Here is a 14,700-nt window from a genome sequence, read left to right as displayed (position 1 = left end):
ATGAAGATTTACTGAGAATTGAATCTGTCTGGATTTAACTTCTGATCACTCCCCAGTAATATTGAATTATTCAACAGTTTTAAAGTCTGGCTTAAGTGATCACCATCTAACAAATTATTTGACAAACTGGATTGCTTTTAGAAATATAATTGAAAGCAAAGTGAACTGTAACATTCCCTCAAACATGAACATGATATCAACAATGCAATAAACAATCTAACCAGTATATTTCAAGATGCGGCTAAAAATTCCACTCCCAAGTTCGCAGGCAATCGAAAATCATTGTGTCCTATAAATATTAAACAAAACATTGCAATTAAAAGAAAATTGCGTAAAGCTTGGGCAATTAACCCGCTCACCGGAAGATAAAAAAAGGTATAATAAAGCTTGCAAAGACCTAAAGGCACTAATTTTTCAGCACAAAAATGAATCATTCGATAATTACTTGAACAATCTTACTCCAAATCAGGATACCAACTACTCATTATGGAAGGCTACTAGAAAAATCAAAAATCCAATAAGACAAATTCCACCTATAAGGAAATCAGATCAATCCTGGGCTAGAAACCCAATAGAGAAATCACAAATCTTTGCGGATCATCTATTTAATTCTTTTCATCCAGCTCCTCAAAATTGTACAGACGATGCTGAATATTTTATCCACCAGTATCTACAGAATGAACCTCGATACGAAGATTCAATTATAAAAATTTCATTATCAGAAGTAAAACATCAAATCAACAAAGCCAAAACTGGTAAATCTCCTGGCCATGACAAAGTATCAATGAAAATGCTAAAAGAATCGCCGCCATTATATTCAGATTCATTACCATCATCTTTAATGCAATACTGAGGATTCGCAAGTTTCCTACAGCATGGAAAATTGCAAAAATCGTACTAATACTGAAGCCTGGAAAAGACCAACACCTAGCACCATCATATCGACCTATCAGTTTATTGCCGATTATATCAAAAATTTTCGAAAAATTGCTTCTGAGTCGAATAAATCATCATATAATTTCCAATGATATAATTCCAAATTATCAATTTGGTTTTCGGGCAAAGCATTCGACTTTACAGCAAGTCCATCGAGTTGTTAACATCATCAACGCTGCCTTACACTGTAAGGAGTACTGTTCTGCAGTATTTCTTGACGTGTCTCAGGCGTTTGACAAAGTCTGGCACAAAGGTCTCTTGTATAAAATTAAAATAAATCTACCTTATTCAACTTACTCACTACTACAATCATATCTTTGCGAACGAAAGTTTTATGTTGATATAAGTGGCACGCAGTCAGAATTAAGAGAAGTGAACGCGGGAGTCCCACAAGGAAGTGTCCTAGGCCCTATGCTGTTTTACTATACACTGCTGATTTTCCTCAATTTACCAATACTAATCTGGCTTTATTCGCGGACGACACATGCATTATAACCCGAAATCAAATCCTGTTACGGTTTCAACACAGCTGCAGTCACACCTTGATATAATTGAAAAATGGTTTACTTTATGGAGATTCACAATTAATAATTCAAAATCTGTTCACATTACGTTTACTCTTAGGAAAGATACATGCCCACCTGTCGCAATTTATAACGAACAAATTCCAAGCCAAGATCACGTAAGGTATTTGGGTATGTATCTGGACAAAAAATTGAACTGGAAAATCCACATTCAAAAAAAGCGTGAACATCTAGAACACCTTCGAAGGTCGATGTATTGGCTCCTCAGTAGTAGATCAAAACTGTCGATGTACAATAAAATTTTATTATACAAAATTATTCTGAAACCAGTTTGGATGTATGGCATCCATCTATGGGGTGCTGCTAAAGTCAGTAACTTGCAAATAATGCAACGTTTTCAAAATAAAATACTTAGACAAGCAATATCCGCGCCAAGGTATGTACCGACGTGGCTAATTCACCAAGACACGGATACACTGACAATCAGTGAAGAAATTAGAAAGAGTGCCCATAACTTCAAGACCAAAGCTGACCACCATTCAAACGAACTGATTGCAAGTCTCTACAATACCACACACAATATAAGATTAAAAAGAACACAATTAATAAATCTAACATATTAACCAGTAATAAGTTGTTCTACAATATTATTTAAAATAGGTGTGTGTTTTGTTTTGTTTTTTACTTTGTTTATAATTGTATGTTTATTTGAGTTTCTTTTTTCTTTATTATACCCAAATTATAATATAATTTAGTACACTAATAAAAGGTGAACCACTGGGTTTTCCTTTTATAATTTAATGTTATTTGTCAAAATAATTACTCAATGTCTTTTATTTAGACAGATTGTAATTTATAAGAAAATAAAAAAAAAAAAAAAAAAAAAAAAAATTACCTCCGTTATTAGGTTGCTCGTAATCACATTCGTAAAACTCTGACTTATCACTATTCATTTCATCATCAATATAAATTTCCTCATCGTTAATAATATTCATCGACCTGACTATTTGACTACCTGTCTCGATTTCCGAGCTGTTAATCCTCTTATCTATACCTGTCGAAACCGGTAATCCACCCGGTTCGAATGGTTTATAATCCATAGAACTGCCTTCAATATTTCTATTACTCAGGTATATAACACTAGTTTTATTTATCTTTAAACGATCCGCACTCCTCGGTGTCCTAGTCGGAACTGTATTTAATCATTTGAAGGATATAGAAGTTTATATGCATAGGTAATTTCCCAATGATATCGATAAACACCAATGGATTTGCAATCCATTTTCAATTGAAATCGAAGAAATGAATTTTTTAAACTTAAAAGCCCAAGAAGAATATGCCGAACTAACTAGTGATACTAACCTTGCGACTAAGACTTTCTCAAGTGCCTGTGCATGAATTGTAAAATACTGTGGTATTACATCTACATCTACGGTTAATAAATATTTTATTATTATTTCATTATATGAAGGAAGGGGTCGTTAAAAATTTTCTGAGCTTGAAGGGGGTCGCTATATAAAAAAGTTTAAGAAGCCCTGTTCTATAAGATAGGGTTGTATGCAGCACAGTGATTGAACATCCGGCCTTTCAACCACAAGGTTCCGGGTTCCAACCCCTGTTTGGACCAATCTAATGTTATGCAGCAGTGATATCATTTGTCAATTGTCAAAATATGAATCAAAATACTTTTTCAGTTGACATAATTTTTGCAGGCACTAAGTTAGGTAAAATATATACTAAATAGAAGCATGCCAAAATATAACCTGTAATATTACAATGATAAAAAAAAGTCAATGCATACTATCGAATAAAATAAAATCAAAATTATGTGTGTTGCTAAATGCTAAGAAAGGTCAAAAATAAGATAGGAAAAACCAACAGGTTCTTTGATATTTTCTTGTTAGAACTTGAGCCATTTTATGCAGAAATACAATGATCATAATATAAAGTTACCCGTCAGTGTCAAAGTTTTGCATTCTTGCATTTTAATTGCTAAATAACTATTAAAGAAAGAAACGACTAAACTTTTCCCAATTATAAATGTTTCATCTATGCCCTTATTCAATTTATCCTTAGCTAATATTTTAGTTATCGTCAAGGAAATTATCAGTATATACACATTAAAACTTCTCAAAAGTTTTTTTTCGTGTTTGAGAGTTTTTAATTCTTCATACTCTATATATAAGTTAGCAATGGAAACTTGTTAACTAGTCAGAATCTCGTCATAATAGAACATTTGTATTTTTATAAGAAACTAATACATATTTCATGTCAAATTAATCTAAATCATTGTCATGATATTTATATTTTGGACTTTTAGAGCACCATGTCTTACAAGAAAATAATATCGCCATGATGAGAAATTTCTCGTAGATGCAGTACATTATTACGTGTTCTTATTTTATGATTGTTTTATTCATTATCCAGCATTTTATTTAAATACATACTACGAAAGCTATGGATACTGCAAGTAACTATTATTTTTGTATGGCGTTTTTCCTATATTTTGAAGCTTCTGTGTGCAATCAGCTCTCTAAGAATTTTTGCATAAGAAAAGTATTTTTTAGCATTCGTGAAAAGTTAGATTGCTGGCAGTGTTTTCACTTGGTTTAAATTGCATTCTTAACCTTAACCACAGTTTCAAGAAAAAACAGATAAATGTTTAATTTTTTTAAGTATACAAAAAGTTGAATTATCATTTAATTAATCATAAACTTACATCTTTCCGTTTTAATAATCGTGTAAATAAATTATCACATGACGATTAATTAATTGTAGAAAGCAAGCATTGATAGGTGTGATCCATGATCCCATCCATCCATAATTTTCTAATTTCACGTTTATAAATTTTAGTGTTTGGTGTACAGATACCGCAGCTTTCTATATACATTTATTGATCTCGTAAATTATTAGCATGATCCAATCAATTGCCTACTATTAGATACCTAAATCCAACTAAAGTAGTTCGCATAACATTTTTCCCGGGTAACTTTATTGCTCTTGTTACAACATGCTTTAACCGGTGAACACAAAATACGGAAAACAATTCTTTATATAATTATATCTCAGAAATATCACTAACTCAATTCACACATTAATCAGTCTTGTGTTATTATACTATTATATCCTCGTGTCTCGCCTGTTAAAAGAAAAAAAACACACGGCTTGTGCCGGTATGATAAAACTGAAAAATATGCAAGTGTCACTCGCCTCTGATAATCACATTTTTCGTTGTAGAGACATGTACGAGTTAGCTAGAAAATTGAATGAAGCTTTTTTCTTTCCTGATGAGTTTGTGGATTAATTAAATTTTGATTACTAGATATAAAGAAATTTTGAAACATACAAATTTACAGACTAACAGATACAGAGAAAGACTTGCATTATTAATTTATCTAGAATAAACCCTAACAGGGCATAACGTTTTAATTTAAGTTGCTTTATGGACAAATGCAATGTGCTTGTTATATTTTCTAATACATTATTTCTATTTATCAACTAAAAAACGCTGCAGCTTCGAAACATTTGCTCTTTATTTTACGACATATTTTATCTAAATTTTACAGCAGAGATTTTGAAAAAAAAATCAATTAAACTAGAACTGGAATCTATCATCAACCATTTTATCCACAATTATTTTACTGGTATTATAGGATGTTGAAGATTTTTGCGAAACTCCTCTTGTTATCATAAATCCATAAACATTACACTACAATATAATATGCATAAATCCATAGACATTATACTACTATAATATTCTATGCATAAATCACATTTCAAAGTAAGTCAAAATTTAACCTTTAGTCGACGTTTTCTCAAATACGACTTAACCAATTATTTAAAATGTTGATGAAACTCGAAACTTGCACTCGCTTTGGTTATCTTTTTGAGGCGATCGACCGAGCCGTTTCTTTAAATGCAAAATTTTTTGTTCAAGTTTACGTAAGAAAATTCAAACGATTTAATAAAAGTTTGAAAACAATTCGGAATATGTAATTAGGAAATAGTGCTGATTACAAGTTTTAGGCAAGGAACGGCCGGATCGTTTCTTCCTAATTGATTGTTAAACCATTTTTTGGCTTCTAGATTTTCTGCATTTTGAATTAGAAAGTTTCTGGTCTCAACGAACTTACTGAAATTAAATTAAAGTGGTTGTTTTTAAAAAATAACTAACATGTTTGGAAATTTTGTTCCGAATGAATAACCTACAGTAGTTTCTCACGGTGCATCACTCTGGTATATTTATAAATCAAAGCAAAAATCCACTTACACATAGTGGAACACATTTTATTTCTTCGAATATTAGAGAAATATAGCACATTACCGCACGAGTGAACTTCAGACTCAAACGCATCTAGACCCAATTGTTGCATTCAATTATTTTGGAGAACTTCATTTTCCAATAAATTTATATTGATTAAATCTAGTCAAAAACCCCATTCGACGAAGAAAGTATATTCTATATGTTACATTATCTTGTTTCTAATCTTGATATGTCTGCGTACATGTTACTGGTATTGGCTTCAGATCAGAAGTACTATAAGGTTCGATACCCGCCTCGGACAACCTGATGTCAAACAGAAGCGAAAATACACATAGCAATATGTTTCCAAGAGCCATTATCAGCAACGCTGCATCCAATAAAGAAAAGTCATACCTTTAAAAAGGGTTTTGAATTTTTAAAATCAATTCAGGATTTTGGGCTAAAACGTGGACGAAACTTTTACACATTTTTACTAATTAAAAAGAAACGGTTTGGGCGATCAACAAGGTACATTGAATGGCTTTTAAGTTTTTGAAATCAGTTTCAACCGTTTTTTAGAAAACGTCGACGAACTGTCAAAAATCCATACACACACATGGTCTCATTCGATTCAGAATGGCTTAAAATGTCAACATAACATTAGCAAATCGGATTTTCAGACGAAAATTTAAACTTCTACTTCGATTTTGTCCCTATGAAGAGATATAGTTTAACCGTTGGGTTGCCATCTATGAAGTCATGTCATTAAGAAGTCATCACAACTACCTTACAGAACTATTAAATTCTCATTGCAGTTGAATATAAAAAAACAAAAGTGTCTGCAACTTTATATATTGTAGTCCCAATACACTAAACATAAACGAACCCATGCATAATCCTGTGGTCCCCGTAAAACATGCTCTAAAGGAGGGTTAGAGCAAACCGGTATTGCATTATAAACGCATTACATAATCCGGTATTGAGAGACTCCATCTCTATCGCGCTGGGAAAGCTCTCGGCTGTGATTGCACCGAAGAATGCATCGCTAGATTTTGTATATCACAAAAAAGAGAAAATCACTGTATCACAGCATCAAGAGAGAGATCTCGAAAATGGCGTTGTTCCCTATTTCCCCGCCTCCGACGGACCATAACCACCATTTCCAATACACCGATTGAACCCGCGTCATATGAAACCGTACAACTACCATCATGCGAAATCATACAACCGTACAAAACACGCATGCAAAGACTTAGGGTGATGTGTATGAACAACACACACACATTATAGTGAGGACCGTGTAAATGCCTGCAGGACGCCCTCTTAAGGACCCCATACATTAGGGCAAGTTATGGTCGAAGCGCTCAAATACGAGTGAGTGGCGAACACGAAAAAACAGAATTTACAATAATGTCCAATACAATAGACTTCTCTTCATGGAGTAAAATCTAAATTATTATTAACTTCCCGTAAGGTAAGTTATAATAATCGCAAAAAAATCGAAAATAAATTTCTTTATATATCTTTACGTTTCAAAGGTTTCTGAACATTTTGGCATACCGTGTGTTTGGCATACCATTTGTGTGTGTTCGGATTTCGGGAAGACGAATCAACTGATTTGGATGATTCAAAAACATTTGATTCCTATTAAAAAGAAGACGTGCTGATTAGTTTTTTGCAATTTTGCAAAGGTAAGTCCAGCCATTCCAAAAAAATACAAAATAAAAAAAAACTTCAAATTTTTTAAAAAAGTCATTTTTATCAAAAATTTTAAAAATTCTAAAAAATCACATTTTATCAAAATTTTTTCAAAAAAATTTAAAGCTTTCTTTAATTAAATAATAATGAAAAATTTAAGTTTCGGTACGGGAAGTTCCAGCAATTTGCCTTAAGGCATGATTTTATTCAAACCTCACATCTCAAGTAACAATAGCGTATCTTATATTTTCATTGTATCTTGATTTCTATTTTTGAGGAAAAAAAACATTCATGTCCGGATCAGTTTTTGAAGTCGTAAGAAGATGTATCGTTAGTTCCAACATAGATTGTAGATAGTAATATGATAAAAATTTCTAGTTTTTTTAAACCAAAAACTAGCTTGTGATTTTGTGGAGATCTTTTTGCATCATCATATCCCTTCTACTATTATGTACAGAAAATAACTGAATCGATTTTGTTATCCAAAGTAGTAATTACTCCTTATCTACGAATTACTCCATCAAATAATAGAATTAGTTTGGATTTTTCTTCAAACTAATAATAATTAATTTTTAAATATAATTCAAGTCAAGTTTGTTTTAGAATAAAATGTAAATTTAAGAGAAAACATTTATTCATACTTAATATATTTGCATAAGCAAAATTGAAATATCTAGATTTTTACGTATTTTTAAGTGGTTTACGTGAATTTTCAGAATATACTGTACAAATACAGATCCGACTCGGACCCAAACATTAATTTTTTCTTTAATTTGAGTGATGCCAAAAATATTATTGTTTGAAATTGTCATTTTTATTAATATAATACTATAAGCAAATACGTTAAAAATGATGTTACAAATTAACTAAAATAGTAAATTAAAATTCTAGTTTATTGAAAAACTAAAACTTATAGAAATGAGGTACTCAAGCACAGTCAGAAGTATAAAAACAGTCTGACTGAATTTCCTAATAGCCCAGCAAGAAAGTCTCTAGATCCAAATTCATAACAGAAGAATTAAAAAAAACTAATCATATATTTGAATTCGAATAATAGGTAAAAGTTTTATCTTTTTCGATTTTTTCTTTTTTTACTATCATCACCGTAGAGAACTGTATAGCTGAACGTTCTTGACTTTGTCTATATAGATTGATAATCAAAGAAATGATGTCACCTGTAATATTACAAGTTTCATTTATTAATGATTATAATATCTAATATAATAAATGAAAAACTTTCTATATGGGTATAATTGGTATAAAAAAAAATATGTTATTTGCTATATTAGATGTAAAACATCTTACATATCCTTAATTACATCTTACACTATACGTTAATTGAAAAATGGTTTCTTCTATTTTTACAATTATAAATAAAAGATTTACATGGTATTTTTTGGGAGTATTACATTAAATTCTCGGTCGTCTGATTACCTTGTGGATGGGGTGCTAAAGCGCTGTCGTAAAAAATCTGAGCAGATTTGCGAGGGTCATAAACGTGTCAAGTGTTAGATAAATACTTCAAACTTACCGATCCAATACTAAATTTGAAAGGCGTTCAAATGAATCACTAAATAGTCTGGCATGATTTTCTTTGATAGGAAAACTTCAATTTAGAGTGTGGTTGTCATAATGCCTAATATCCATTTAGGCGATATTAGAGGAAAACTATATGCACAAGATAAAAAGTATGCTTTGCTAATTACAGGATCATCAATAGTATACATGATCCAAATTTTATTTAATGTTGTAATGCGCTCATTTTTATAAAATTAATTTACACTACAGAGAAGGACAAGGTTGTGAAAGTTGGCATTCCCAAATTATTTTTGTCTTCGATACTCTATTGACATGCAAATTTGGTTTACATCGTTCGCATACAAACTTGTATAGCGTTTCGAGGAAATGAAGAATCACATTTTGACCTGCGATCTTTAGATAGCAACGCATACTTGCAAATGCGATAAAGAAAGATACACCTACCTTATATCATTCACATTACGACGAAATATATTAGTGAAGTAATATTATTACTTTCATATTTAGAATTTCATTGTATACTGATTTCGAGCAGGCTGTTGTCAAGCAGTAGTGACAACGGTTTTCACTCGGAAATATAGGTATCAATATGTTTCCGAGTGAAAATAGCCCTGATCCGGCATTGTGGCATCAATAAATATTTAAATGTATATGACTAATGTACGTGTATACAAACATTTTTTTCATTTCATTGTTTCAACAGCAATTAGAACTCTTACTTTACATGTTCTATAAGCTGTTTGTTGAAGACTTATGACCTAACGTATTTTATGACAGGTAACCCATCGGTTTACCATTCTCCTATGTGTGGGGTTTATATGAGCTCTTACGTCTAATAGTTATCATGATTGAATGATGCTATGTCCACGAAGGACGATTTCCACTTGAAATTATATTGTGATCTATAACCTCAAGTGGAAATTTAACATCAAAGCTGCCTGATGTCAGGTTTTGGCGGTAGCGGGAATCGAACCAGCGAACCCGGGACTAGTTGGTGCTAGCTCACGTTCGAACCGATTTCACCACGCCGGGCCCAAGTCAACAAATAAACAATAAAAAAAATATTTGCCCTGTTATCGATATAATTGTAATAATAAATCATCACACAGAGATAAGACATCTGTTTGGGTTGTCATCTGAGAAACAGACTAGTATTAAGTCAAATCAACACAACAATCTTAAGTTTTTGTTGCTGTTTAAAGTGTAATGAAACTAGTGGTGCCTTAAGGCAAATTGCAGGAAATGCCCGTACCATAATTAAATACTCAAAGAATATTAAATGTTTTCAAATATATTATTACAAACAAACACACACATCATTTTTTTCAGCCAAAATGTTCAGAAATCTTCAAATAAAATGTGTTGTGTTTCAGTAATCATTATTACTCTTGTACAGAGACAAGATTAGAACAGACATAAACAAGTATTTGATTTTATAACTTATAATTATAAAATCTAATATAATTTATTTATCAACTAAATAATGTTGATGTTAATTATTTTCTTTATATTTTCTAAATATCCACTAAGGACAGTTGTGAATAAATCGTAAATTAAAAAAAGTTGAATTAAAATCATAAGGTTAGTCGACATTAAATTAGAAGTTTTTTAATCACCCATTTCCTGCATTTTCATGAAAAATCATACTTAATTTACTTTATTGAAACATTGGAAACAATACAATATTTTCTCTTGGTGCTAAATAATTTATAGCATTTAATCTTAACTTTTTTGTTGAACATTTCCCTCGCTTGTGTTGAGTTCGTTTTAAAACTCCCATCATTTATACAGTTTTGATTTATTTTTATAAGTTTCCCTTGTTCAGGCATAATTTATACTGAATTCCCTCTGCGAAATAACAAATGTCTTTTCGTGTTTTTCTTGTATAATAATATGATAAATAAAATTGTTACGTTATTTTAGTATAACATATTATATAATATTGAACAGCAGAAAAGTTGCTAATTTGGGCTTAGAAAACTGGAAAAATCATTTCAGTTTGAGTTTGTTTTGTTTGTCTAATAAATAAATAAACAATAATTTTTATGGAGAAAATTACGATTATTAGTTTCAAATCTATTACGTAAAGTACTAGACAACAAAGCAAAACTACAAAATAAAAATCCGTTTTCTGTTGTGAAAAAATCATTATAATTTTATTGATTGTATGTAACTAACTAAAAATCTAAACTGTCTTCCTAAAAATAAATAATCTAAAAATCTTTCAAATTAGTAAAATAATTGAATATAATATTAACGCCAAATATACATATATAGATGTTATATAAATAAAATATTGATCAAATATTTGTGAATATTTCGTCCTAAAATGTACATATAGTATACTCCATGATACGTCCATATCGAAGCCAAAATGTTTTTTGATAATTACAAGTGATTGAAAATATATGAATTGCAATATGGGGTACATAACATACCTATACATAATTTATTAATTTTAAACCTAATGCATAAGTTTCAACACTGTACCGTGGGTATGGGCCACATTATTGCTATATAGAATCAAATATACCCTCACATTTGAATGATTTATACGCTAAAATTTGGAGGACTATCTGATAAAATATATGCACCAATAAAGAACTAAGTATTAATATCAATATAATAAATTATATATTAAGTTTAGTCTATCCAACAGTTCATTAAAAAAATTAATATTTTGTTATTAATATTCACCGAATATTATGAATTCTAAGGGGCCGTAAAATAGAGCAATGTTATGCAAATCTATGGTACGTAGCGTTTACCATATAAAGTGGTACTAAAAACCGTCAAAATGCTATGTGGCTGTTGTGGTCAGGCGTTTGATAATCAATAAAATAACTAACTATTTTGAAGCAATAATTCTGATATTTACTTATAAATTCGTTTTTTTAGTTCAGGTTAGGGTGGAGGGTGGAGCACAAAGCTTAAATAAATTTATTTTGTTTAATTAATTAAAGTCAATAATATAAATTCGAATTAATATTAAGACTTTTTTTAAAGTTAATAATATACATTAAAAACAATTTAAATAAAACAGCAAAAGTACAATTTAACTTGTATTAAACTGCGAGTAATGTCGCTATAATTGAATAAAAAATTTATATTCATTGATCTTTTTCATGTTTATTTTTAATACTAGTTACACTATAAAAAAGTGTACTATATTTTTGATCTCAAAGATATATGGAGATAAAATAACATTTGAATGAGAATTATTCTAATCTTGATATCAATATTCAATCGCTTCTTATGAAGAAAAATTCAAATGTAATTTTAAATTACATTTTGAAGCGAGATTTATTTTATGCATCAATCAGCATAATGGTTCATGAGTATTTATCTCGAATTTCATATAAAAATAGTACATTGATCAGAATATAAAAGTATGTATTCACAGCAATTGAAGTTATTGTTTGTTGCGTAATAGTTTATTCGCTGCAAAGTAGCACGTGTTATAAATTAAGAAAATGTTTATAGTCTTTCATTAGGCAAAAAGTGATCTATCAAAAAATAAAAATAGATATGAAAGAAAATTAGAAAATGAGTTTTTATTTAACTAAATATGAATTTGAAATATATTTGTTAGATATTGTAGACTAACATATCAAATCATTTAAATTTTTCAATAGTATAATAAATTAAAAAAGTTTTATTTTAAATATGAATACGAAATATATTTTCTCTAAAAATAAATTTATAATACATTGTAGACTATCACAACAATTTTTATATTTATCAATGTGATAAATCATATGTAATAAATATCCTCTGTACGCAGTCTTCGGATAATAAGCGTTCAATAATAAACAGTTCACAAGCGATTCGAAATCAATTATCGCTGCGTGCTTTTGGCGATTTGATCTTTGAGCACTAATATACTAGTCCGCTGCTCCGGAGGGAGCATGCCAATTTGTTCGTCTGACAGTTGCAAAACTTGCATGATTAACTCGGCTTTCTCCTGATCGGAGGCGCCGGGCCCCACACCGGCGGCCATGAGGTTAGGGAGCGACAGGCCTCCTAAGCCTCCAAGGCCTGCAGCCACTGCCGCAGCCTGTCCTGCCGCACTCGTTCCCCCTGCCTGCTGACTGGCGGAGGAGACGCCCGACGGCTGCGTGGGTGACAGAGCGCCGAGGGGCGGCCGAGTGCTGCGCGGGTCTATAATCCGCGGGGGATCCACCCCACGGACAGGGGGAGGCATTGCGCGATTTGGAGGTGGAATGTTCGTCGGCATACCGGGTCTTTGTGATGAAAATGTATTTATCGGCGAACTGCCGGCGCCGATGATCTGTTGCGGAGGCCTATTCATTGCAAAGTTACCACTACCGCCATCGAAACCTCCGCGGCTCATTCTCGGATCAAAACCTGCTCCTCGACGGTTGTCGAGGTTCCTGAAGTCCACATCTTGCACAGTTTGCTGCATATACATAGGATTCGACATAAGCGGCGGCAATGAGTGTTCTTGTTGTTCGGGAATATCGGATCTCTGTAGTACCTTAGGTGTGGCATTGGGATCATATAAGAACTTGACTGCATCCTTCGGGTCGATTAACTTCATTACGACTTGCGCTTGCAGTATAGCATATGAAATTTGCGGGTTTTTTCAAGAGCATGTTTCGAGTCTCTTCGGGATTTGTTGATGGCACTCAGTGAGCTGCTTCATTATCAAAAGTAATCTTTCCGGAGGAAACTTAGCACAATTTTGCTGATTACTTCCGGCGCTTTGTCAGATGGGACAGGGTCTCCGTAGGGATTTTCTACCTGTGGTCCTTGTAACAGCTGCTGCATTCCATTCGAGATTTCTCCGTACAAGCATTATCGACTCGTAAAGTTCTACCTCCGATTTCATAGCCGTTCAAATTTCTCATCGCACTCAAGGCAGTTTCTTGATCTTTATATTCACAAAATCCATATCCTTTTGGTTTTCCACTTTCACGATCAAAAACTAATTTTAACGATATGACAGGACCCACTTCACTAAAAACATCTTTCAATTTTTCCTCGGTTGCTTCATACGGAATATTTCCCACAACACCGATCTCATCGATTTGTCCATAATATTCAAATCTGTATTTTTATCCATTTTGATTTATTTATCAAGACTAATAACCTGAATAAGTTATACTGCGCAATAGCAAAAACTAACCTTAAAAACGAAATAATAGATCTCGTCGTGTTTATACAAATTGCACCTTGTATTAATCAACTCGTATATCACTTAAAACTGAACACATTATTGACGAAAAAAATCATCACTTCAAATGCAATATTAACCAAAATAATTCAATTATTAACCGAGCAAAGCAACAAGCATTACGTAGCAAAACTAATCTCTCGCAACTGGATCGTTCGGCACTCGCCGATGCCACATGTGCTGTAGCGCGTTCGGCTGCGTCCGCTTCGTGTTCGATTCGGTTCGGCTCCCTCTAGAAAAACCCTATACAAATATTGTGCATTGCAACGTTGCCAAGTCAAACCTCTCCGACATGTGTTTGATTTAATGTCATGGTAACACACAGTGCTGCCAAGTGTACTTTGTACAAAAATGTGAATGAATGCTAACCGGTAAAAGTCAAATTTATTTTTACACATACTATGTTACAAAATAGTTAGAATGTAGGAAATTAATTAATTAATTATAACAAAATTAGCGCAAAACCGTATTTTTATGATAAAAGAAATAATAAGAAAATATTTTTTATTGATAATATTATATTATTGATAATAATAATGAACACTTATAATTTCTTGTATGTT

The 14,700-nt window shown here is 31.8% G+C and overlaps 1 pseudogene; it reads right to left on the bottom strand.

Moving 5' to 3' along the window:
- Nucleotides 1-12,716: 12,716 nt before the first annotated feature.
- On the bottom strand, nucleotides 12,717-14,026 carry LOC113366603 (annotated as a pseudogene).
- Nucleotides 14,027-14,700: the final 674 nt, after the last annotated feature.

Source organism: Ctenocephalides felis, unplaced genomic scaffold (genome assembly GCF_003426905.1).
Source record: "Ctenocephalides felis isolate EL2017-DRISC unplaced genomic scaffold, ASM342690v1 CF-g0.4_SCAFFOLD_01170, whole genome shotgun sequence".
NCBI classification, from domain to species: Eukaryota; Metazoa; Arthropoda; class Insecta; order Siphonaptera; family Pulicidae; genus Ctenocephalides; species Ctenocephalides felis.
This window is presented reverse-complemented; position numbering and strand designations above follow the sequence as displayed.